At 40.2% G+C, this 24,577-nt stretch overlaps 1 protein-coding gene across 8 annotated transcripts in view; it reads left to right on the top strand.

Annotated features, from left to right (window-relative positions):
* The window catches only part of Znf148 (zinc finger protein 148), a 122,441-nt gene that overhangs the window by 19,632 nt on the left and 78,232 nt on the right, over positions 1–24,577 (top strand). For 5 of the 8 annotated variants that reach the window (XM_075965878.1, XM_075965816.1, XM_075965870.1 and 2 more), the window contains exon 2: positions 24,030–24,111. The gene's annotated coding sequence lies outside the window, so the exon portion shown is untranslated. Of the gene's footprint in view, positions 1–875; positions 908–4,893; positions 5,038–24,029; positions 24,112–24,577 lie in introns of those variants that run through there. The other 3 variants (XM_075965825.1, XM_075965834.1, XM_075965842.1) reach the window with 2 other exon arrangements.

Here is a 24,577-nt window from a genome sequence, read left to right as displayed (position 1 = left end):
GCAATGTTTAATTTATTGTTGAATTGTATAATCTTAAGTGTAATTTATTTGCATGGGGTTTCTTTGACCTTTCTTTAAAAACTTAAAGGCCTTGAGAATATTCCTTAGTGTAATTCCTTTTATGGGATTTATGCTGCATTTGTATTTGATTAAATGGATCAATATAGATGCTTGTGGCATTTAACTGCGTGGAAGTGTTTTTCATGTGCACATTCTCAGTGGTTACAAGTAACCTAAATGCTCAGTCTTTTCAGAATGCCAGGGAGAAGAGGAATTGTGTTAACAGTCGTTTCCGTTTAAACCTGCTCTGGCATGGCACAGGCCTGTGATGCTAGAACTTAAAGGCTTGAAGCAGGAGGATTACCACTTCCAGGTGAATCTGGGCTACATAGCCAGACTGTCTCAAAATAAAAATGAAAACAAAGCCTTTGGATTTTTTTTTTAATTGAGGATGCTTAACAAGGCACAGATAGAAATATTTATGAATATCTCCCAGAGCTTTTAAGGATAAATGATTTTTAATTTAAAAAATTTTAAATTTTAATGTGTTTGGATGTTTTGCCTGAATGCATATCTGTGCACCACATGTGTGCAGTGTCCCCAGAGGTCAGAGACAGGGGTTTCAGATCCTCTGGAACTGGAGTTACACCAGTTGTGAGCTGTCATGTGGATGCTGTGAATTGAACCTGGGTCCTGTGGTAGAGCAGTAACTGCTTTTGACTGTGGAAGCATCTCTCCAGTCTCTCCCACAGCTTGATATGCTTGCTGCCATTCTCATTTCCACATTAGCCATACAGGAGTATTTGCTCTGTGGAGCCCTGGCTGTCCTAGGACTTCCTGTGTAGATCAGACTGGCCTCCAGTTCAGAGATCTGCCTTCCTTTGCCTTTCCAGTGCTGGAACTAAAGGTGTGTGCCACCATTTGTGGGTTATGTTTTTAATTGAGCTTCATACAAAACTAGTAGTTACAATTAGGTATTTGAATTTTGCTAGAAGATGTTCCTAGCCTTTCTTATGTCTTTCCAACTATGTCACAAAAGAAAGAGTCACCATCTTTTCCCTTTTCAAAAGGCCTAGGAACATTTACATTTTGTATATTAGTTCTCAAACCAGAGATGATTTTGACAATGTCTGTATTTTTTTGTTGTTGTTGTTTTTGTTGTCTTGCTGGGAAAGTCTTCTCGTTTTGGTTGATAGATGTTAAATATGCTACAATGCACATGACAGCCTCTATAAGAAGTAAATGGTTGAGAAATTATGAAGAATAATCATCCATCCAAATGTGTGTCTGTGGAAGGTACTTAGAGTGTAATGAACTACTTGTCAGTACCATATGCATGGCTGATCCTTCCCCAAAGCAGTCCAGGATCATGGGTAGAGTATAGAACACAAGATTTTGGAATTGAAAGTGTAATAAGTGTCACTCCTTCAGTTTGTAGATGATGAAATATTGGCACTTGTGCAGGGTCCCATAGAGAGAGCAGAGCTTGCCTTTTGTTATTTTATGTATGGTTTAGTTTTAATTGACTTATTTGATTGAAATTACTTTTAACCATGACTAAGGGAAAGAGTATTATCTTGATATAATTAAAGTAATCAAGTTAAAAAAAACTTAAGCACTTGCATGACAAGAAGTGATCTTTTTTAGTATCCATTGAGTTACTTACTTTTTCATATTCATGTATTTTTGTTGAACTTTTCAGCAAATTATAATCATTATAATTTTCAATATTTCCTTTTAACATTTTGTTTATGTGCCTGCATTTTCATGTAGTGCCTTTCTTGAATGCTCTCCCTTATTTTTTGAGACAAGGTCTCTCATTGAATCTGGCTAGATTGACTGACAGTGACCTCTAGTAATCTGCCTTTCCTCACTGGGGAAATTTTCCTCATGTGTGCACCATTGCACCTGGGTGCTCAGGGTTCAAACTCAGGTCCTCATGCTGCCATGGCAAGGACTGTATTTAGAGCCATCTCCCAGTCCCCTTTGAACTTGTAAACATGTTCAAAATATTTAAAAAAAACTGTACACAATTTTAAAACAAGATCACTTAAAGTTAATTTTAACTAAGGCTAAAATTCCTCCCTTCCCTCTGTCTGTGTCCTCCCCTCCCTTCCCCTCCCCCTTCTCCCCCCTCCCTCGCTCCCTCCCTCCTTTTCTTTTTGTTGGCTCTTATATAAAGCAGTCTCCAGCTTCTAGGCCCCTCCTCCCTCTCTTCTGAGCAGCTGGGGTTACAGATACATGCTAACATGCTGAATTTAGTAGACAAAACTCCTAATACACAGATAGTTATTAAAACATCTCTGAGCGTATCCATTTTTGTTCTTTTTTATGAGGATCACTGTAATAATGATTGCTGTGTTGATTCTAAATCTTGTCTTGCAGGGTCTCTTTCAGTTAATTTTAGAAAATTTTTTTTTGAATCTTCAAGAATGTAGTTGGGTAGAACATAAGTTGGATATTTAGGTGAACTATTTTCACATTTTGTAATCAGTGTACTGTTAGAGGAAGAAGTATCATTAGGGTTCTCTTAATGTTCAACGCCCCCCCCCCCCCCCGCTCCCATGTTGCTTATAAACAATTCCAACACACAAAGGAAAAAAAGGACAAAATACAAGTCATTAATTGAACTTAACCTGCTAAAAATTGTTTTGTATTAATTAATTTTATGTTTTTAGTTTTTCTCTGTGTAGCCCTGGCTGTCCTGACCAGAATGGCCTTGAACTCACAGAGATCCACCTGAGTGCTGGGATTAAAGGCGTGTGCCACCACTGCCCGACAGACAGTACTTTATTTTTTAAATTAAATTATTATTGTATAAGTGTACATGATCTGTTGTATGTGTGAGGTACCATGATGTGTGTGAGGGCAGAGGACAGCTTTGTATAAATCAGTTCTTGCCTGGTTTCTAGGGATTGACCTCAGGTTGTCAACTTGACAGTGAGTGCCTTTACCTACTGAGCCAGTTCAAAAATCATCGTATAAAAACACATATATTTTACAGAATTGAAATTCATGTTAGAAAAAGAAAAAACAAGAGAAACTGTTGAGTTAATACTTTGATTTATAGGTGGAATGGCTTTCTTAAATTTTTATTAATGTAAATAGAGGAAAGCAAAGCCGAGGCTGTTGGCTGTTCTTGTTTCATTTAGACTTCCACCTTTACTGTGCTCTACCCTCTCATCTCTAAAAGACGCTGCTTACTTGTGCATGTAGTCGTAGTCTTGTGCGTAGACGCGCACATGAGTACATGGGTGCATATGCACAGGAGCAGAGGCTGGAAGAGCAGGCCACATCCTTGTAGTGGAGTTAATAGGTATTTGAGGCCTGTTTCATAGGTGTTGGGATCTGAACTCCAGTTCTAATGATTGTGCTGCAAACTCTGGTCCATCGTTCCCCTAGCTCCCCTTTTAGTATTTTGTTTATTCACTTGTTTATTGTGTGCACACCCATGTGCCCTGGTTTATTTACCTGTTGAGGTCAAAGGACAGTTTGTGGGAGTCTGATCTCTCTTCCTACCTCGTGGGTCTCAAGGATCAAACTCTCAGGCCCTTAAAAAAAGCAAGTGAAAAATTTCTTTTATTTGCCAAGCATGCTAGTCCTACAGCTCCTGTTATTTTTAAGATAATTTTATTTTGGGAAATTATAGGAAGTGGCAAAATTAATATAGAAGGCTGTGCAACTGGGTGTAATTGGTGTACACCTTTAATTCCAGCTCTCAGGATGCAGAGGCAGGCAAATTTCTGTGAGTTCGAGACCATCCTGTTCTAAACAGCAATTTTCAGGTCATCCAGGGATACTGTCTCAAAAAAAAAGGGAAGAAAGAAAAAGAAAAATGTTTGGAGACTTGCTGCTTTTGTGGGGGGCTTCAGGTCCCAAAGAGGATGTGTGGAGTTGGCGGGGAATGATGGTGTGGGCACACAACACACATGATTTGAGGGTGAATTGGGATGGCTGCCAGTAGCATTTAAATGAAAGGGGACTACACTTTTTAGACTGTATAGTTAGTTGCACATAGAATTAAACGGAGACAAGGGGTGTCTGAGCTGGAGTGTGACTTGAGACCAGGGGTTAAGGAAGCTTGTCTTGACCTTGACGATGCGCAAGGTGTTGGGCCACAAGTTCCTCTTCTTAGAGATAAGTAGGCTGCTTTATCTAGCTTGAACTTTTTTCAAGCCCCCGAAGGGTTGGAGGCCCTATTTCGAATGTCTGACCTTGAGGAAAGGACTTCTGGTAGTACTGTTTCTTAGTCTTACTTTGTGGGCCTGTTCTCCTTATAATGTTCCCAAAGGGAAGGTCCTGATGTCTTTCTCTTTGCCCATTATACCGTATTATTCTGGTTTCTCTGTATTTATTAACTAAACTCTTGTCCTTCATGGCCTCGGGCTCTGGGTCTGAACTGTCGGCATTTTTTCCTTGGGATCAGGTGTGCCTAGTAAATCTCTAACTTTATGGTTCTTGGTGTAATTAGGGGGACACAATGGAATTTCTGGTTCCATGGTGGTGGGATTTTTTTCCAAAGAATTATTCTGTTAGAGAGGCTACCATTCTACACATTTTCATCCTTTCCCAAAGCCCGTACAAAACTTCCCAAGGGAAGGGCATTAATGGTGAGAAGCATTAAAAGTACAGAGGTGCTGGAGAAGGGGGTCTGCAGTGTTACAGTGCTGGAACTTGGGGAAGCAGCCATGGTTGCCACGTGGTCCATGTCAGGGTGGGTGGGGCAGAATGCTGTGCTTTCTTCATCTAGACATCTTAGAAGTCGCCAAACCCAGAAAATTGACATGGTACTTTATGGTTAATAAGACTACTAAATTTGTAGTTTTTATAATTCTTAGACCTACACTAATTATGTATGTATGTATAATTTTGTGCCATTTTTTTCTCATGTAGAAATTTATATAGCCACTGCAGTGGAGATAGAAAACTTGAGTTACCAGAGAGTCCTCCCCTCTCGCCACACCCTGTGATAGTCCCTGACTTCTGGCAGCCTGTTCCCTGGCTCTGGTTTTGCCATTTCCAGAATGCTATGTAGTGGTAAGATAATTTGTTTAACCTTTCACCTGTTGAGCTTGTTGTGTGGTGTGTATGTGTGTGCATGTACGTGTGGAGGCCAGAGGGAGGGCTAACACTCTTGTTATTCTTTGTCCTGTTTCGGTGAGCCAGGATCTCCTGCTGAACCTGGAGCTAGGATGTCAGACCAGCAATCCTTTCCCCGCCCCTCATAGGGCTGGGATTACAGGATGTGTGGTTTTTCTGTGCATTCTGGAGCCGTGAATTTACACAGCCAGTGTTCTTATCTGCTGAGCCCTCTCTCTAGTCCTGAGGGATGGTCCGAGTTCTTCATTTAAACCTAGGCTTAGTGAACATTTATATAGGAAATATGAGGATTTTGTGTAAATAAAAGCTTTCCTTTTTTCTGAAGTAAATGTCCAAGGGTGAGATTGCCGAGTTGTGTGCTGTGTGTGGTTCCTGTGATGGCTGATAGTTTTGGACATCTTTCCATGTTTTTATTCTGCTCACACTTTAAAAAAATTTTTTTTGGTGAAATATCTTGTCCAGTCAGAATAATTTGCTTATTTACTATTGAGTTTTGAAATATCGCCCTTTCCCCCTCTCTCCCTTCTCCCCACCATGCCAGGGCTTCTCTGTGTATCCCAGACTGTCTTGGGGATACACCCTCCCTGTAGAGCAGGCTGACCTTGAACTCAGAGATCCTCTTGCCTTTGCCTCTCCAGTGCTAGGATTAAAGGCTATGCCACCACCTGTCCATTTAAGACTTTTGTTAGATGTGTTTTGAAAATATTTTCTTTGAGTCTATGAGCAGCATAGACCGCTTTTTAAAATAATCTTAGAGACTTCATCTTAACACAGTCTCCAATTTTGATAAGGTCTGATTTATTTTAATTCATGGTACCAAGTTCAAGAGCCCCTTGCTTCAGTTTCAAGTTTTGCCTCTTTGTCATCTTCTATGAATTCTGTAGTTCTGTGATTCATATTTAAATTCACGCTTGCTTTTGAATTTGAGATGTGGTTGTATGGTTTAGAGGACACTTTTGTTTGCCCTCTAGGTGCCCAGTTCCAGCCCTATTAGTTAAAAAAGACATTTCTTTCTCAGTTGAGGTGGTTTTGCCTTTCTCAGTATCAGTTGAACGTGTTTTATTTCCTACTTTTGTGTACTCTTGATTTGTTAGCTGATCTCTGTGTCTTCCACGACTTTCAGGACCTGGCTTGCCTGGGCCATAGCTGTGTGGTCTTAGAAGGCAGAGTGCTTCCTTCCACTTTATCACTGGTCAGGGTTATTGCAGCTTTTTTGAGGCCTTTGAACTTTTCATATAAACTTCATCTGTCCATCCACCCACCTATCCATCCGTTTATTTTTTGGTTCTTCGAAACAGGGTTTCTCTGTGTAGCTTTGGAGTGTCCTGAAACGCACTCTGTAGATCAGGCTGGTCTTGAACTCACAGAGATGCTGCCTGCCCCTGCCTTCCAAGTGCTGGGATTAAAGGCGCATGCCACCACCGCCCGGCTTTCATATAAATATTAGAATCTCAATAATAGCTGTGAAAAATATCTTGCCACAAGCTTGACAGGAATTCAGTAAGCCTATGGTTCAGCTTATAATACATTGCTTTGTAATGTAGACTTTTCAGTCACTGACCAGGAGCTTTATAGAAATTTAATAAGCCTATAGTTGAGTTTAGAATGAATTACTTTATTATGTAGACTTTCAGTGACCAGCGATTTCTGTTTATTTAGACCTCTCATTGTAAGCACCATTGAGTTTTCATTAAACAAATTTGAGGCAGTTCTAATATACCATGTAATTCATCTATTTAAAAGAGTGATACGGTTTTTATTATTCCCAAGGCTATGTGTCATCACTGTAATCAATTTTAGAATATTTAGCATATAAAATATTTAGAATATTTCACTACCTTAAAAAGAAACTGCCCTTTTTTCTTCTTCCTCTGAGCCTCTGGCAGTTACTAGTCTTTCTACTTCTAAGAATTGTCAGTTTTGAACATTTTATTAATTATTATTATTGTTATTTTTTTTCAAGACAGATTCTCTGTATAATCCTGGTTGTCTTGGAACTCGTAGTGTAGACCAGGCTGGCCTTGAACTCAGAGACCTTCCTGCCTCTGTCTCCAGAGTGCTGGGATTGAAGGCTTGTGCTACCACAGCCCAGCTGTTTTGAACATTTTAATGGAATCAGAAAGTGGATGGTTTTCTAGGTCCTGTTCAGTACACTCTTACATCAGTAGGAGCTATCAGTAGTTAATTACTTTTTAATGGATTAGTAGCCTGTGTGAACATACTACATTTTGTCTATTAACTAATCAGCACTTCGGTCATTTAGACTTTTTAGTTACTACGAATAATTCTGTTTTGAATATATGTGTCCATATTTTTCAGAGTAATTTTTCTCTTTGTGTATGCTATGTTTATGTGCATAATTGCATGTTAGTGGCCATATATGTATCTTGATATCTGAAATCTTCCCGATCACTCTTCTACCTTAATATTTAAGGCAGATTCTCTTAGTCAAACCAAGAGCTCATAACTAGCTTGATGTAGGACCCGGTCTCCAGTCTTCAGTTTTTGAGACCGAAATTACAGGTGAGCTGCTATGCCTATTTCCCACTCTTTTACTTATTTGTGTTGGGTTCTGGGGATCTGAACTCTGTAAGCACTTTGGCCACAGGAGGTTCCCCAGGCCACCTCCTGACTCTTTACCCCTTTTGTTTGTTGAGACAGGGTCTCACTATGTAGTCCTGATTGGTTTGACAATGTAGTTCAGGCTGGACTTGATCTCAGAGATCCACCTGCTTCCTTTGGGATTAAAGGCATGCACCACTATACTCTGCTGAAAAGACTTTTTTTTTTTTTTAATATTAAATGGAGGCTAGACAGGTTCTCCACAACTGTGCTACATCTCTAGCCCCTGATTTTGGTGTAAGCATTTGCTTTCAGTTCTTTTGTGTGTATGCCATGCAGTAGAATTGTTGAGTAGTGTACCATCTAAATATTTAATCAGTTAAGAACCTGCAACCTTTCCCAAAGAAGCTTTGCTGTTTTACATTTCCATTAGCCTGTATGCCTCTTCACTTTTCCCACATCTTGCCAATATCACCTGAGTGCCCTCTCCTCCAGAGTAGCCCTTGCTCCTAATTTAAGATATTTTGACTCCAACTTCCCTAGTGCTGGGGTGAAAGGGTTGTACCACCATGCCAGGCTGGCAACAGCTTTTTTGATTACAGCATTCTTTGTGGGTGTGAAGTTTTATTTAATGGTGTGGTATTGTGAAATGTGTGTTTGGGCTTTATCAATTTCCTGGCATGTAACTCCTAAAATGTTTGAAATCTCTAATGAGTTTCTTTTGTATTTATTGAGTGTAGTTAGGCTTGTAATCCTCTCATTAGCTTTAGGGTGGGGACTGGTCACAGGAAAGAACTAGGTATGATTTCCCAAGGAGGGGAAGAACAGAGGTTGACAAGATTATCATTGGACAGTGGTATAATAATTTATGTATACTTAGTGAGACCTCCTTTGAACCCCAAAAAGTTGAGTTTGGGGAAATTCTGGATAGCTCAACTTGTGGAGGAGGTTCCTGGAGTATGTTGTGCTTGAAGAGGGTATGGAAACAAGGCAATTCTTCCCATGTTCCTTGTACATATGTGTTCTTCTGATGTTCATTGGTATCTCTTGCATATCTTTTGTAGTAGGACAATGATTGTGTTTTTCTGAGTACTGTGAGGAGCTCAGGCAAATTAATTGGAAATGTGGGGTTCATGGAAACCCTGATTTATAGCAGGGTCATCATAAGCATTAAGTTCACCAACCTGAGGGTCATAATTGGCATTTTAAGGTGAAACAGCTTATCTTCAGATTGAGTTAATTTAAAGGTCAATGTAATGCCGTGGCTGAAAACAGTTTGGGAGGAAAGGGCTTACTTCACCTTCTAACTCTCAAGTCAGGGCAGGAATATGAAAGCAGGAACTGAAGCAGAGACCATGGAGGAGTGCTGTTTACTGACTTGCTTCTCACAGCTTGCTCAGTCTGCTTTCTTACACAATCTTGGACCAGCTGCCAAGGGGGAAGCCTCCCTCCCACATCAGTCATTAATCAAGACAGTACCCTATAGGCTTGCCCACATACAAACCAATCTTAACGAGGCATTTTATCAACTAAGATTCTCTTTTCCCAGATATGTTTAAGTTTGTGTCAAGTTGACAGAAACCAACCAACACAGATACCCAGCTAGTGTCTGCTGCAGAATCTGGAGAAATCCCTCCTATACTTCTTGGTGACAAAAGTCAGAATCTTTGTATATTCTGAATATTGTGACATGGTTTGTACATACTTCTCCCTGTAAGGGTTGTCTTCACTTTCTTGATGGTGTCTTTAAAGTTTAACACAAGATTTTTGGTTTTAAAAATACATAAAAGCATGAAATTAACTAGAAGCAGTGTTACAAAGCAGAGCCCAGAAGCTTTTCACTTTTTAATCACTGAAATTCTAGACCCATGCAACATAACTCTTAACTTTTATGTCCTCAGTCTCTGGCAACTTGCATGCACTCTGCCTCACTTCTGTGGTTGCTTGAGATTCCTCATGGTGGAGTCATGTGCTATCTGACCTTCTGTGGCTGACTTTATTTTGTATCATTTTGTTCTCAAGACTTGTCCATGTTGAATCCCCCTTTTTAAGCACTGAATATTTCATTGTATGTTTATACAATACTTTCTATTTTGTGTGTGTGTGCACGTGTGCTGTGCTCACACATGGAGGTCAGAGACTACTTGCAGGAGTGGCCCTTCTACTACGTGGACTCCAGGAATGGAACTCAAGTTGTCAGGCTTGATGGCTGTTGCCTTTACTGCTGTCCCAGGCTGAGAACTGGCCTATATCATCCATGTTTTCCTTATTATCACTTGGCTTGTTTCCACATTTTAGCTATTGTGAAGAATGTTTAAATAACTCCTTGGGAGCTGATTTTTGTTCTTTGGATAAATATCCTTAAGTAGGATTACTGTAGTGTGGTTTTGTTTAGAGGAACCTCTGTAAACTTTCCGTAGTAGCTGTTACCATTTTGTATTCCCATTAGTAGTGCACAAGGTTTTCAATTTTTTTTCCTCTCAACATTTATTTTTATTTTTGATCATGGCCATCCTAATAGGTGTGAGGTAATAGTTGGGTGTGATTTTTTTTAAGTTAACTTTTCCTATGATTATGGCTGCCAAGTGTCTTTTCATGGTTTTTAAAAAGGATTTTATTTTTATATTCTTTGTATGTGTGTGGCTATGCATGTGTGAGGGCTAGAAGAGACAGTTGGATTCCCTGGAACTGGAGTTACTGCCCAGTGTGGGTGCTGGAGGTCTCAGCAAGCACTCCTAACTGCTGAGCCATCTCACCAGCTCCCTTTATGGTGCCACCCCACCAACCTCCACCCAAGATAAAGAGTTTTGGGTAGTCATGGTTGTCCTGGAACTCACTCTGTAGACCAGGCTGGCCTAGAACTCACAGAGATCTGCCTGCTTCTGCCTCCCTAGTTTTGGGATTAAACACCGCCTGGTGTTTTAATGTGTGCTTTTGTTTGCTTGTAAACCAGGTAATGACTTGTGGGAGTGTTGTGGGACTTTCTTCTGTAGGTTAGATGTTCCCCTCATCAGATGCAGTTTGCATATCTTCTGCATTTCACAGGGTGCCTTTTCACGTGATTGTTTTCTTTCTTTCTTTTTTTAATATTTATTTATTATGTATACAATATTCTGTCTGTGTGTATGCCTGCAGGCCAGAAGAGGGCACCAGATCTCATTACAGATAGTTGTGAGCCACTATGTGGTTGCCAGGAATTGAACTCAGGACCTTTGGAAGAGCAGGCAGTGCTCTTACCCACTGAGCCATCTCTCCAGCCCCACGTGATTGTTTTCTTTGCTCAGTAGAATCCTTTTGGTTTCATATAGTTTCACTTGTCTATTTTTTGTTTTTTTGCATATGTGTTTTTGGGGTCATGTCCAAGAAACAATTGATGTGTTATAAATCTTTCCTCCTTTCTTCCTCAGGAGATTGATGGCTTCAGGTTTTCTGTGTAAGCCTCTAAGGAATGGTGGTGGTGGCAGGCATGCTGGGGGTTGAATCTAGAGCCTTGCCATAAACATGTGCTGTATCCCCCAAGCTACAGACCTTTATGTATTTGTTGCATTGAATCTGTAGATGAGTTGGTAAAGTATTCACCTTAACCGCACTAAAGTTTCTGATCTGTAAATACCAGATACCTGTATTGATCATTCTTAATTCCTTTCAGTCATGTTTTGTAATTTCAGTTGAAATTATCTGTTTTGTTAACTCTGTAAGTAGGTATTTTGTAGGTACTTTATATACCTTTTGGTGGTATATTAGTGACTTCACATGTGAGATGTAATTTCAATATGTAGTCCAGGATGGCCTGTAACTTATTAATATAGGCTGACCTTAAACTTTTGAGTCCCCCTGCCTCAGGTCCTGAGTACTAGCATTATAACAAGCCTGTGCCTGATTTATAAATGCCATTCTTGTCGTTGTCTCCCCCCCCCCCCCCCAACCCCGGGGTTCTGTGTTGCACAAGTCATGTACTGCTGAACTCCATCCTTAGCTAATACAGAAATGTAACAGGGTTGTTTGTTTGTTGTTGAGATAGAGTCTGGGGTATCCTTGAACTCACTAGGTAGCCAAGGATGATCTCGAGCTTCTGATTCTCTTGCCTCTTCTCTCCAAGTGATGGGATTATAGGCATGCACCACCATGCTTATGTGTGGTGCTGGAGATCAAACCCAGGGCTTCATGCATGCAAGGCAAGGACTGTACTTACTATCTGAGCTGTGTTCCCAGTCTGATTGTTGTAGTTTTGTTGCATACACAACCTTGTTGAATTCATTAGTCCTAGTATTTTTAATGGGTTCTTTAGAGCATGCCACCCATAGCTGTTTACTTCCTTTACAACATTAATACTTTTTACTTAGTTTTCTTAATTGTTCTAAATTCCTCTAATAGCAACACTTTCTAGAAGTAGCAAGAGCAGATATTCTTGTCTTATTTCTGATTTTAGGGAGAAACATTTACTATTTTAGCTTTAAGTATAATATTAACTGTGGCTTTCTGATAGACAGTGTTTATTTGATTGCAGTAATTTGATCAGTCTGTCCTGTTTCTAGTTTGTGTGTGTGCACACACAAAGGTACTTACTTTTATTAAAAATTTTTCATATGTTCCTGCGGGAGCTCCTTCTGCTCCTTCAGCCAATAGCCTTTAAGATACCAGCCCAATTGGGCATGGTCTCTTATACTATAACTGCAGCTGTAAAGCTTGCCCTCACTCCAGTTGTCTCCGTCATCTACTGCACATTTTGGAAGCTGCTTGATTGCACTTCCTGCCTACTCAAGTAATATTATCTCCCTTCTTGGGCCTTTGATGGGTTTATTTCATCTTGTAACTCTCAGGTCATAACGCCATCACTGAGGGATGTCAGGGCAGGAAGTCTAGGCAGGACCTGGAGGAAGAAACTAAAGCAGAAACCTTGGAGGAATGCTGCATATTGTCTTACTCCTTATGACTTGCTTGATCTGCTTTTATTAAACAACTCAGGACCACCTGCCCAGGTGGCACCTTCTCCTATGGTCTGGGCCTGCACATTAATCATTAATCGAGAAGATGTCCTATAGACTCGTGTCTATGGACAGTTTAGATGGAGGCATCTTTTCAGTTGAGGTTCTTCTTCCCAAATATGCCTAGGTTTGTGTCAAATTGACAAAAAATAACCAGAACAGCATATTACATTGATTTTTTTTTTCAGAGTTAACCAACTTTGCATTTCTGAAATGACTTCTATTTGGCTGTGGTTCACAATCCTTTTATGTGTTGGTGGTTATGGTGTACTAATATTTAGGTGAGGATTTTTTTCATGTATACTTATAAGTGATATGACTTGTTTTTCATGTGGTATGTCTGTCTTGTTTTAATTTCAATAGTACTAATGTTTTTTTTTTTTTTAAATCTTTCAGTGTAGCCCTAGCTGTCCTAGAACTCACTGTGTAGGCCAGGCTGGCCTCAAAGCCACTGAACATTCCCCTCTCTGTTTTGGGAAAAATAAGTGAACATTTGGATTCAATTCTTCATTAACTATTAGGTAGAAATAACTCGTGAACCCATCTTAGCTTAGAGATTTTTGTGGCCATAGACTTTTAAAGAGCCCAGTTTTCTTTAATGTTATAGAACTATATATTATTATTTCTTCTTTTTCTTTTCTCTTTTTAACTTTTCAAGACAGTATTACTTTCTTCTTGATTGAGTTTGGTAACAGGGCTTAGAACCAAGGGTCAAATTTCAGAGCGTAAAGCTATTTGCAATATTTCATTATCTTTTAAATCCAGGATCTCTATTGATAATGTCATTTTATTCTTTTTTGTTTTGTATTTTTTTTTATTTTGTTTTCCAAGAGAGGGTTTCTCTGTAGCTTTGGAGCCTGTCCTGGAACTAGCTGTTGTAGACCAGGCTGGCCTCAAACTCACAGATAGAGAGGCCTGCCTCTGCCTCCTGAGTGGTGGGATTAAAGGTGTGAGCCTCTGCCTCCTGGCATATAATGTCATTCTTAATATTCTTGTCATTCTTAATATTGCCGAGAGCCTCCTTTTTTGTTAGTTTGTTAGAGGTGTGTGCGTGGGGGTGGGGAAAATAGAGTTAGAGGTAGCCCAGGCCACCTTTTGGGGCTAAATTGCCTTTGGGTCTTGAATTTGCTATATAGTTGAGAATGATAAACTCTGTAGTGCTGGTATTGCAGGTGTGATTCTGAGAATGGAACATGGGGTTTGTACGTGCTAGGCAAGCACTCTTTGTCTGCCTTATATCCTCAGCCAGGTTTATTTAAGTTTTCTCTATTTTCTATCTCATTGATTTCTGCTCTACTTGTTTAAAGTGCATTTTGCATTTTTACAGTTTATTTTTTATTTTTACAGTTTGCATGAGTGTTAATGCATGTGTGTGTATATAGTCATGGTCATGTTTGTGCTGTACTGGAGGTCACCCATTGGGTATTTTCTTCATTTGCTCTTAATTTTATTTTAAAACCTTTGTTACATTTGTCTTTTCCATGATTTATTTTGTTATTTTAAATTATTTACATGCATTTGTGTCTGTGTGAGGGTATGTACACATGACTGCAGATGCCTAGGAAGGCCTAGACACCCATACCTCTCAGATGGGTGCTAGGAATTAAATTTGGGTGCTCTGCAAGAGCAATCAGTATGTGCTCTTGACTTCTCAGCCGTCTTTACACCTTGCTGTTTATTTACTTACTTACTTGTGTGTGTGCGTGCACGCACGTATGTACTCCACTCATGTTCCATACTGCACACGTATAGGTTAAGGACAACTTTCAAGAATCAGTTATCTGCTTCCATCATGTGCGTCCGAGGGTTTAAACTCAGCTGCTCAGGCCTGGTGGCAAGCACTTTTACCAGCCTAGCCACCTCACTGGCCTACCACCTTATTTTTTAATTTATCTTTTTAGGCTCTTAAGGTTTTTATTAACTTGTGTGCTTGGGTGGTTTGCCTGTATGTGTTTCTGTACACCACTTGCTTCAGGGAGCCAGACAGAGGAGGGTATTTGACCTCTCTGGAACTGAAGTAACAGATGGTTGTGGTGAGCTACTGTGTGGGTGTTGGGAATTGAACTGTGGTTCTCTGGAAGAGTAGCCTGTGCTCTTAATGTCTGCCAGCCATAAGGTTTATTTATTTTATTTAGATTTATTTCACTTGAATGAGTTTTGCCTCCAATGTGTTATTGACGGAGGTTTTTGTCCCACCTGGTCCTACAGCCGTTCAGTCCTAAAGAAACACACAGAGGTCTACATTAATTATAAACTAGTTGGCCTATTAGCTCAGGCTTCTTGTTAACTCGTACATCTTAAAGTAACCCATTCGTCTTGTCTGTGTTAGCCAAGTGGCTTGGTACCTTTTATCAGACTGCAGACTGAGCCTTTCCTTTTCCTAGAACTGGTTGCCCCGCCTATACTTCCTGCCTGACTACTGACCAACCAGCACTTTATTAAACCAATATAAGTGACAAATCTTTACAGGGTACAAGACCATTGTCCCACAGCAATGTATGAGTACTGTGTGTGTCTGATGTCTGAAAAAGTCAGAGGGTCTTAGATCCCATGGAACTGAAAAGTCAGGGGGTGGTTGTGCCATCATGCATTTGCTGTTTGCTGGGAGTTGAACTGTACAAGAGCATCAAGTGTTTTAACCTTTGAACCTTCTCTCCAGCCCCCTGAGGTTTATTTTTAAGTGCATTTTATATGGGTATATGCATGTGAAGGTAGGAACAGGGTGGGCAGAGGCCTCTGATTTCCTGGAGTTGGAGCCACCTGAAGTGGGTGATGGGACCCAAACTCTGAGTAGGATATGCTCTTAACACTGACACATCTCTAGCTTCCCATGTTAATTTTTGAAACAGGATCTCTCAACTGATTAGGCTAGGTTGGTCAGCCAGTGAGGTCCAGGAATCTTCTAGTTTTGATTTCCTAAGTGTAGGATTATATACATAGGCTACTGTGCCTGGAATTTTGTTTGTTTGTTTTTTTTTTTTTTGAGACAGGGGACAGTCAGCTGTTCTGAAACTCACTCTGTAGGCCAGACTGACCTCGTACTCACAGAGATCCACCTGCCTCTGATTCCTGAGTGCTGGGACTAAAGGTGTGTAACACCTGCCCTGTGTGCCTGGCTTTTTCTGTGTGTTTTGGGAACCAAGCTTAAGTTCTTGTCCTTGTCCCTAGCACTTTTCCAACTGAACTAGCTCCCCATTTTAGTTTTTAGTGGCAGATAAATGATGTTGGTTTGAGATGTTTGTTTCTAATGTAAGCTTTAGTGCTGTTGATTGCGTGTCTGTGGGCATGTGCCATTTTACACATGTGGTGGAGGTCAGAGGACATCTTTTTTTTTCTCCTCTAGACAGGGTTTCTTTGTAGTTTTGGAATTTGTCCTGGAACTAGCTCTAGTAGCCCAGGCTGGCCTCGAACTCACAGACTGCTGGGATTAAAGGCATGCCCAGCTCAGATGACCTCTTGTATGAATTGCTTATCTCCTTCAGTCATGTGTACTTGGGGATTGAACTCAGGTTGTCAGTTTTACCTGATGAGCCATCTTGATGGCTCTGTCAGTTTCTTTCTCATTATTTTTAGTTGTCTCTCACATATTTTGATGCCTTCTGCTTTTTTCCACTATTTTTTATATTTAAATTTTTTCTTTGCGATTTATTTGATAATTTTTTGTATGTGTGGGTAAAATTCATTAATTTTTTATAAATGTGCTTTATTTCTCTGTTTAGAGTTTTTTTAATTGCCTGTTACTTATTTCTAGTCTTAGTTGGTTATAGTCAGAATTAACTCAGTTTTCAGTACATTTTTAAGGTTCACCGTGTGACAGTGCATGATGTGCTTAGGTTAATGTTTCATATGAGCTTGAGAAAAATGTGTATTCCACTGCTGTTTACTGGAGCATTAGCTAGGTCCTCTCAGTTGATTGTATTATATAGCTACATTAATGTAGCTACTCCTGTTTTAAAAAACAGAGCATATGGGGCCTGAGATGGCTCAGTGCTGGTCAGGGAGTTTGCCTCCAGTTCTTATGACCTGAGTTTGCTCTTGGGAGCCCACATTGTGAAAAGAGAGGACTGATTCCCGCATGTTGCTCCCTGATCCCTTCCCCCCCCCATACACGTGGGGTGTGTGTGTGTGTGTGTGTGTGTGTGTGTGTGTGTGCAAACAGGCATACATATGCCACATTAGGTGTGTGAAGGTCAGAGGGTCTCCTTCCCTATTTGAATTCTGGGTATTCTGAACTCAGGTTGTCAGACTTTCTACCAGGCTTTATCCACTGCCTCTGGTTTTTATTGTTTGTTTTTGTTTTTTGAGATAGGGTTTTTCTATGTAGCCTGGTTGTCCTGTAACTCACTCTGTAGAGCAGGCTGGTGTTGAACTCACAGAGATCCGCTTGCTTCTGCCTCCTAAGTGCTGGGATTAAAGGTGTGTGCCACCATGCTTAGCTATGGCCCCTAATTTTGAATTTTTTGAAAGTGATACAGAATTATTAAAGCAGTAACAGTAAAACTTCTTTCAGCTTATCATCTGATTAGGTTTTCAGACCTATTTGCCTTAAAAGTTCTTTTTGCTGTGTTAACAACCCCTACTATTTATTTCCTCTGTTTTATTCCTCTTTGTCCCCTGCTCCACTTTAGTTTTTGAGACAGATCTTACATATTTACCCTACCCAGCTTATTGTTGGTATTTTGAGATACCTTCTGCCTAATTAGCCTATGTTGACCTTGAATTTAGACCCTCCTGCCGGCCGCTGTGTCTTCATTTAAGAATTACAGATGTGGACAACCACATCTGGCTTCTTTTATTTTCTTGCCTTCTTGTGGATTCCTTGAACATTTCCTGGGATTCCATCATTATCTATAAAGTTCTGGCGTCTGTCTTTTGTATATGCATTAAAGCCATCTTAATTATGTTAGTCTTGTTTAACCTGGAGGGAAAGTATGTAAACCTCTCTTTCTTTTCTTTCTTTCTTTCTTTTTTTTTTTGGTTTTTTCGAGACAGGGTTTCTCTGTAGCTTTGGAGCCTCCTGGAACTCCCTTTGTAGACCAGGCTGGCCTCGAACTTATGGAGATCCGCCTGCCTCTGCCTCCCAAGTGCTGGGAATTAAAGGCGTGCGCCACCACCACCCGGCAAACCTCTCTGTCTTTAACCTGGAGGGAAAGTATATAAACCTTGCTTTGCTTGTTTTTTACTTTCTCCAAGTTTAAATTGTCTTAAGTATTGGCTAGTTTTATCCATTGTTTCAAATCATTAAGCATTATCTATTAACTAGTGAAGGAAGGCAGTCTGTTGTGTATATGCCTTGGGATTTCCTTCTTTTGTTGTTCAATCTTTCCCATACGTTAAGCTTCAGCTTCTCCTTCTGTTTGAGATGTTTACTTAAACTAATCTTTTAAAAATATTTATTTAAAACATTTATTTCATGTGTATGAATATTTTGCCTGCATGCATGTTTGTGTATCACATGTGTGCCTGGTGCCAGCCGAGGTCTGGAGAGGTTGTCAGATGCCCTAGAAATCAAGTTAGGAATGGTTGTAAGCCACTGTGTGGGTGCTGGGACCTCTGTAAGAACACCAAATGCTTTTAACCACTGAGCTATCGTCTCTCTAGCCCTCTTCAGTCATTCATGACGAGTAGGTCTGCCAGCAGTGTGTGGTTTCAGTTTTTCATCTTTTGAGAGTTATGTATTTTTTGATTTCTAAAAGATAGTTTTACTGGGTGTAGTATTAAATCTTCATTGGCACCTCACTTCAGTTACTTGAACAATACAGTGCCACTTATATTTTGGTCTCTGGTTTCAGGTGAGGAAAGAGTGTGTGTACATGAGTGTAGTGCCTGCAGAGTCCAGAAAAAGGATCCCCTGTGGAGCTGCAGTTCAGTTAGAAGTGGGTGCTGGGGTCTTTTGAAAGAGCAGCAAGCTCTCTTAAATGCTAGGCCATTTCTCTAGCCCCCATGCCTAACTTTTAAATAAGCATATTTCATTTTAAATGCAAAAGTTTTAGGTTTTTTTTTTTACTTTTCATAGTTTTTTTTTTTTTTTTTGGTTTTTCGAGACAGGGTTTCTCTGTGGCTTTGGAGCCTGTCCTGGAACTAGCTCTGTAGACCAGGCAGGTCTCGAACTCACAGAGATCCGCCTGCCTCTGCCTCCCGAGTGCTGGGATTAAAGGCGTGCGCCACCACCGCCCGGCCCATAGGTTTTTTTTTTATATTTATTTATTATGTATACAATATTCTGTCTGTGTGTATGCCTGCAGGCCAGAAGAGGGCACCAGACCCCATTACAGATGGTTCTGAGTCACCATGTGGCTGCTGGGAATTGAACTCAGGACCTTTGGAAGAGCAGGCAGTGCTCTTAACTTCTGAGCCATCTCTCCAGCCCTGTTTTTTGTTTTTTTTTAAGACAGTTTTTTATGTAGTTGAAACTCAAAAGAATTTGAGCTTCTCCTATTTTGGCTTTCCTAGTGCAGAGATGGTAGATGTGTTCCACTATACCTCATTTTGGCGGTGGTTTTATTATTATATAGCTTTGTTCATGAAGAATTGACACCTTCGAATGTGTGTGGTGCACATGTAGATGCCAGAGGTTTATACATCAAGTGTCTTAATTTTGAATCTTTAAAAAAATTGCATACCTATTTTGGGATCCACGCACACTGGTGCCTTCAGCCTTGTCTGTGAAAAGTGAGAAGAGGTGTGACAGTGACAGTATGGACTGGGGACCTTATCTGAATTACCTAAGGGCCACAAGTGTTTGGGTGGTGCGATCTCTTTCAATTGAGAGAATATTCGTATACATGTAATGAAATATCTTAGGGATGACATTCAAATACAACTTAAAATTCATTTTTTTTCATGTATCCCTAATGTATATAAACTGACAGCAATTTTATATAGTATTTAAAAATACAGTTTTGTGCATATAACAAAGTTTTATGGTATGGGATTTTTTTATTTGCATCAGATTGTTACTCAAAAAGTTTGGGATTTTAGAGTGTTTTGAATTTCATATCAGAGATACTCTTTTGTATCAGCTACAGGTTTATTTCTTGGATAACTGTAAGCTCCTGCCAATATTGATCAGCAGAATCTAAATAATATTCCCTGTATCTTGTATGTGAGATCAACATTAAAAGGTCATCCCGTGTTTTTGATTTTGGAAAGTTAACAAAGGCAGATTAATCACTCTCAATTTGATTTTTCCTGTGATAAATTGCTTAAACTTCTGTTATAGGATTTAGTACTTTATTACCTCAAACATCTGTGGTGTGTACTCATCACTGCAAGATTGTAAGCGTCCCTGGACAGTGTCTAGTGTCCTCCTGTTGCTATAACAATGTCCTAGGATAAGAGCAACTTAGGAGAGAAAGGGTTGTACTCAGAGTCACAGTTCAAGGTCAGGGCAGCAGAAGCTTGAAGCAGCTGGTCACCTGACACCATAGTCAGGAAATGGGGCTCTATGTGCCTACTAGTGTTTAGTTCCCTTTCTCCATTTTACAGTCCAGAATCCCAGGCCCAGGAGTGGCAGGTCTTCCCACCTCACTTACCATGCAAACATATCCCTTCTCTCGTTCACAGTAACAACACTAATAATTATAAAATTTATGATGGGAAAGATTTCCCACAAAATAATGTTTACGGTTTCAGACTGTATTTTGTGTACAGCTTATTTCTTTTTCCTTCTTTTGTTTTTCTTTTTTTAATAAAGCTAGTTACATATGTGACAACCTTTACTTAGTATGTTCAACAAAACGTTACATAAGAAGTAAGTATTCTTTTTGTGAAAATGTTCCGCAGAACTTTTAACATTTTAGAATCATTTCTCTAGGCAATAGCTGTTAACACATTTTGTGGTTAGATAGTAATAATGTCTTGATTGTGGGGGGGGGTATATTAAATCAGCTTTTAAAAGGCTCCAGTGGAAATGAATGTTTATATCCCCCCCCATTTATTTATTTTTATTTTTTTCTGGACAGGATTTCTCTGTGTAACAACAGTTATGGCTGTCCTGAAACTTGCTCTGTGACCAAGCTGGCCTCAAACTCACAGAGATCCTCCTGCCTCTGCCTTTCAAGGGCTAGGATTAAAAGTATCTGCCACCACTGCCTGGCCGTTTATGTATGGGTGCTGGGAATTGAACCTGGGTTTGATGCAAGAGCAACAAGAACTCTTAACCTTTGAGCCATCTCTCCAGCTCCAGAAATAATGGCAAATTTTATTTTCTATATATAGATTTTGCCATTCTTTTATATAGTTTATTTTATTTTACTGAGCTATACATTTTTCTGTTCCCCTCTCCTTGCCATTCTTTTTATATTTAGTCAAGCAGCTATGTTAACAGTTGTGAAAACTGAATACAGCGATGTACTAGAACTGGAGAATGTAATCTAATAGGACAGAATAGAATAGTGAGTGGAGTGGAGTGCAGATACTCAGTATAATTTTGAGTTTCATGGCTTGTATCTTTTTGGTCTATTACTGTAGAAATACATATTTAAAATAATTTTCTGTGTGGCACAGCAACATGTTTTTATAGTTCTGGATGTTTGGCGGCAGAAGTGGGAGGATTGCTTAAGCTTGGGTATTTGAGATCAGCCTGGGTAACATAGTAGAACTCTGTTCTAGCAGTAGTAAGAAACACAATTGATAGGGCTGGTATCTAGGCTCTTTTGAATGATTGGCTGTGGCAGACAATGAAGAGTTTACTATAAACGTTTGTTGTTGTTGTTGTGGGGGGGCAGAGCTGTTGTGTGACAAACTTTTCCTGGGAGATGCTACAGACACCTGCTCACCCCAGATAGGGATCCCATGACAGGTCAAAGTACAGACGCTGCCAGAGTCCAACTGGATGAACCAGTGAGTTTTATTGGGGTTACTTACGAATGTGGCTGAGGGATTACTTAGAGGGGCAGAAATGACTCAAAGACAGCTGCATCTCCAGAGCCCACCCCAGGCGTGGGTGGCAGCTCCAGATGGAACTCTGAGCACACCGCACAACCTGCAGTGTCCTTTCCAGGTGCCTCTTCCAGGCAGCTCCACAGGTTTCTGGTTTTTCCAGGCAGGTGGTCTGGTCTCCGTAGTCTCTGCAGCTTGGCTTATCTGAGTGTTTTTTAGGGAAATCTTGTCAGTTTCAGGGACTTCCTGGAAAATCACCCGTGCTGGGGTGGGCTTTGACCCAGCGTGGGATCTCTATCTGGGGTGAGTAGGTAGGTGTGTGTGTATCTTCCCAAGGAAATCTTGTCACACAAGAGCTCAGGGTGTTCACACAGTAGGCAAGTGCTCATCACTCAACTATATTAATGTCTCATGAAACGAATTACTTTTAAATTAATTGAGAAAATAAGTGTAACTAATCATCAGTTGAGCTGCTCCCAGACTTTAGAATAATAAATATCAGAAAGGGTACTCTTTGGAAACTCTTGATAAAACTCTAACAACAGAACTTTTAATCACGTGCTTATTTCCTAGATAATGGCTTTTATTTATTTACAAGATTCTTACCTTAGCTTGAAAGTGGGTTAGGGGAGTAGTGAGATGACCTAGTAGGTGAAGTTCTTGAGGACCTGAGTTCAGGCATGGTGACTGCCTGTAATCCCAGGACTTGCAAGGCAGAGTCAAGAAATCTTGAGGCAAGCTGGCTAACTAGAATGTTCACATCATCTAATTCTAGATTTAATTTAGAGACCCTGCTTCAATAAATAAAGTGGAGAATGAATGAGAAAGACACTGATACCAACTTTGGGCTTTCACATGAACATGTATGTGCGCCACATGCATGGCGGGATCCTAGTGTTAGGCTGCCACAAGAAGTGCCACATCTGCCATTTCTGAATATAAAGTTACTTTTGGCCTATTCTATGTTTCTGGTAATTCAGTTTTTAATTTTTATGGCATTCATCGCATATACCTGGAAAGATACTCAAGTTAATGTAAAGAAAGTTAGATCTGTGTCCTGTATTATTAGTATAATACAAACGGAATGTTAATTTTCTTAGTTTTGCTAAAAGGTTGATTATTACATAAAAACTAAAAATCACCCATGTAATATTTTAACACTATTAAATAATATTTGCCTTACAATTTAAATATATACATACTTACATACACACATATTTTCTCAAACTACATTCTTCAGTTTTTTATTTTCTTTTTGGGGAACAGGGGCAAGAGGATGTGAGTAACCAGAGTCTCATATAGGCTAGGATGGCCTTGAACTTGTTATGCTCTCAAGGATGATCTTGGGATTCTGATCTCTTGCTGCCACCTCCTCCTCCTGAAGTCCTGGGATTATAGACATGTACCACCATGTTGTGTTTATACAGTTCTCAGTATTGAACCTACAGCTTCATGGATGTTAGACAGGAACATTCACAGCTACCTGCCCTATCCCCCTCCCCTTTGAGACAGGATCTTGCTGCGTAGCTCTGGGTTGCTTAGACGTTGCTGTGTAAGTCTCTGTTGGCCTTGATGGGCATCTTTCTGACTCAGTTTCTTGAATGTAGGATTATGGATATGAGCCACCGTTTTGTGTGTGTGTATGTGTGTGTGTGTGTGTGTGTGTGTGTGTGTGTGTGTGTGTGTGTGTGTGTGTGTAGTGATATGAGTTCAGGTGCCTGTGGAGTCCTGAATAGGTTCCCTTGGAGCTAGAGTTCAGGCTTCCCAGAATGAATGCTGAGAATTGACCTTGGATCCAATGCAAGAGCAGCAATTACTCTTCACTGAGCAGACCCAAAGCTACACTGTTAATACATTTAGCCATTTCAGCAAGAGGCAGTGCCGCTGTGGGGTTTATCAGGAAATAGTAAGTGAGTAATCAGCACCTGGAGGGCATCAGTGCATGTTTTGTTTTATATTTTTACTTTTTTGTTTTGTTTTGTTTTTTGAGACAGGGTTTCTCTGTAGCTTTGGAGCCTGTCCTGGAACTAGCTCTGTAGACCAGGCTGGCCTCGAACTCACAGAGATCCACCTGCCTCTGCCTCCTGAGTGCTGGGATTAAAGGTGTGCGCTACCACCGCCTGGCTATTTTTACTTCTTTTTAGACAAGTTTTTCCAGTTTGTTTGTGATCCTTGTGTGCAGTTTCTTTGTACAAGCAACACATTTGTGTTTTTTTTCTTTCTCTAGTTTAAAATAATCCAAAATTATTGTCCTAACTTTTAATACTTAATCCTTAACTCGAAGTTTGAAAAAAAGGCAATTTACCTTCTTTGATAATCAGTATTGATGGGCCATTGCAGTTGGAGCACTAGTTGTGAATTGCTTAATCCAATAGCATCTACTTATGAAAAGAACTTTGTTAGATTTTTCACATTTAATTGGAACTGTTTTGCCTAGCTCTAAGAATGTGTCTAATTCGATTCTTTTGGGTGACTAACTTGTATTTTCATCCTTTACAGGGTAGAAGAGAAGAATCAGTGGCTTGGAAATTGAGCCAAGTGACCTGGTGGGATGGGTCTTTGCCTGACACATTTTATAGAGGTAATGCAACATTGTTTGTCCAGACTCAAGTTTTCACATAAGATGTCCCCAGACTTGCACAGACCCTCTTCATGTCCTGGATAGTCTGGTTGTACTGCTTATGCAGAGCATAGGCTTCAGAGACCAGCATGGCAGTGCTGTAAGTTCTGCATAGCTAGATTCTGCAGAGGTAGTGTACTGGGTTGTGAGGTGAAGCCCATTGGCTTTCATTTAACCTGATCTTTATGTTAGTAGGACAGGTGATCCTTGAAGGCGTAAGTCACAAACAATGCCACACCAATTTGGGATTATGATTAATAGGGTGATATTTATTTAAAGGGGAAAAACTTACAGATCACTGTCCCAGGCAACAGCCCTCTACGTCGCCGGCGGAGCAGGAAGTGAAGAGAGAGAGGAGAGGGAAGTGGCCGCTTTTTTAAAGGGAGAGAGACCACGCCCCAAGGGGCTGGTATCTCAGCGGCGATAG

Source organism: Microtus pennsylvanicus, chromosome 1, assembly GCF_037038515.1.
Source record: "Microtus pennsylvanicus isolate mMicPen1 chromosome 1, mMicPen1.hap1, whole genome shotgun sequence".
Classification (NCBI taxonomy): Eukaryota; Metazoa; Chordata; class Mammalia; order Rodentia; family Cricetidae; genus Microtus; species Microtus pennsylvanicus.
The sequence above is the reverse complement of the archived record's forward strand: the minus strand, read 5'-3'. Positions and strand labels throughout refer to the sequence as shown.